Genomic DNA, 2,423 nt, shown 5'->3' on the forward strand with positions numbered 1-2,423 from the left:
TAACTCTGTAAGAAACTGCCAAACTATCTTCCAAAAGAGCTATATCATTTTGTGTTCCCAATGCGTTCAGCAATGAGTGAAAATTCCTGTTGCTCCACATCCTCACTAGCTTAGTTTTTTGGATTCTAGGCATTCCAATAGGTGTGTAGTGGTATCTTGCTATAATTTTAGCTTGCCATTCCCTAATGACAAATGATAGCATCTTTTCATATGCTTATTTGTCATCTGTATCTCTTTTTTTGTGCAAAGTCTGTTTAGGTATTTTGTCCATTTAAAAATTGGATTGTTTGTTTTCTTGTTGAGTTTTAAGAGTTCTTTACATATTTTACATACAAGTCCTTTATTAGATATATGTTTTGCAAATGTTTTCTCCCAGTTTGTGGCTTGTCTTTTCATTATCTTATCATTGTCATTCACAGAGTAGAAAGTTTTAATTTTAATGAAGTCCAATTTATCAATTTTTCTTTCATGAATTGTGCTTTTGATGTTGTGTCTAAATAAATTGCCAAACTCAAGGTCATATACATTTTTCTCCTATATTTTCTTCTAGAAGGTTTACAGTTTTCCATTTTACATTTAGGTCTAGGATTCATTTAGAGTTATTTTTGTGAAAGGTGTGAAGTCTGTGTCTAGGTTCCTTTTTTTTTTTTCTTGCATATAGACTATCTAATGGTTCCAGCACAATTTCTTTCTTTCTTTTTCTTTTTTTGCACTCAATTTTTCATCATTTATTTTGTTGGAAATAATTTTGTGAACTAGTCAGCAATAAAATCAGGAAAAGCAAATAAACAAAAACAACAGTTTAGTGCTTAAATTCACAAGGTTCTGGAATCAGATGGTTTGACTTTCCTGGCTTGTCTTCTTACTATCTTTCTGATATTAGGCAAGTTACCTAATGCCTCTGTTCCTCAGTTCACTTATCTAGTAGTGTTAGTAATAACTCTATTGGGAGGAATGAAGAAGTTAATATGCATAAAGCTCTATGAGCAACACTTGGAAACTGATGTCAGTATGTATAACTTATTATTAAGATTCAGCATTATCAATTTTTTTTTTTTTTTTTTTTTTTTTTGTGGTACGCGAGCCTCTCACCGCTGCGGCCTCTCCTGCTGCAGAGCGCAGGCCCAGCGGCCACGGCTCATGGGCCCAGCCGCTCCGCGGCATGTGGGATCTTCCCGGACCGGGGCACGAACCCGCGTCCCCTGCATCAGCGGTGGACTCTCAACCGCTGCGCCACCAGGGAAGCCCTGCAGCATTATCAATTTTTAAAAAAGTCTCAGATCTTCTTGGATTTGAATTAGTTGTAAGACTCATCACCATTGTTAGGCTTAGGAGGTTATGAAATAATAAGATGTTAAGCAGGTTAAAAAGGAGTTGGTCATTGTATTGTCACCTCTTAATCACTTATCCTCCGACTTCACTGTTTTATAAATCAAACATACTCTGCTAATTATCAAAACCTGGATACATCTTACTCAACCTTGCTTCAGTGTTTGGTCAGCACAACAATTTCTTTTTTTTTTTAAACAGCCATTTCCATTTTAATAGTGGGATGGGGACTGTAGCCTTCAATCTGAAAGTCTTCAGCCTTGAAGCCATCGATTTTCTCAACTTTTCCAAGGATTTTGAGCTTTGGGAAAGGGCTTGATTCTCCCTGAAGCTGCATTTTCAGCAGCTCAGTGTGATCCAGGTAAATGTGTGCATCTCGCAAAATGTGTAGTCACCTGGCTTCAGGCCTGTGATGTGTGCGGTCATGTAGGTGAGCAGGGCATAGCTGGCGAGGTTGCAGGACACACCCAGGCCCCTGTGTCCTGACCTCTGGTACAGCTGCAGGACAGCTGATGGTTCACCACGTAGAAGTGGCAAAGGGCATGGCACAAGGGCAGGGTGGCGGGGTATGAGAGGAAGATCTTTCGATTCCAAGCACATAGAATGATTCTTCTGTCTTCAGGGTTGGTTTTTTTTTTTTTCCCTTACTTTTAATTAATTAATTTATTTTTTAACATCTTTATTGGCGTATAATTCCTTTACAATGGTGTGTTAGTTTCTGCTTTACAGCAAAGTGAATCAGTTATATATATACATATGTTCCCATATCTCTTCCCTCTTGCATCTTCCTCCCTCCCACCCTCCCTATCCCATCCCTCTAGGTGGTCACAAACCACCTAGGTGATCTCCCTGTGGCCAGCACAATTTCTTAAAAAGACTATCTCTTGTTCATTGAATTGTCTTTATTCCTTTGTTAAAGGTAAGTTGACTATATCTGTGTGGGTCTATTTCTGGGCTCTCTATTGTATTCTATTGATCTATGTATCTATTTTTTTGTCAATACCACACAGTCTCGATTGCTGTAGCTTTATAACAAGTCTTGAAGTTTGGTAGTGTAAGTCTTCCAGCTTCAGTCATCTCCTTCACTATTGTGT

At 38.3% G+C, this 2,423-nt stretch overlaps 1 pseudogene; it reads right to left on the reverse strand.

Annotated features, from left to right (window-relative positions):
* Positions 1–1,522: 1,522 nt before the first annotated feature.
* On the reverse strand, positions 1,523–1,961 carry LOC102978747 (thymidylate synthase-like; annotated as a pseudogene).
* Positions 1,962–2,423: the final 462 nt, after the last annotated feature.

Source organism: Physeter macrocephalus, chromosome 4 (genome assembly GCF_002837175.3).
Source record: "Physeter macrocephalus isolate SW-GA chromosome 4, ASM283717v5, whole genome shotgun sequence".
NCBI lineage: Eukaryota > Metazoa > Chordata > Mammalia > Artiodactyla > Physeteridae > Physeter > Physeter macrocephalus.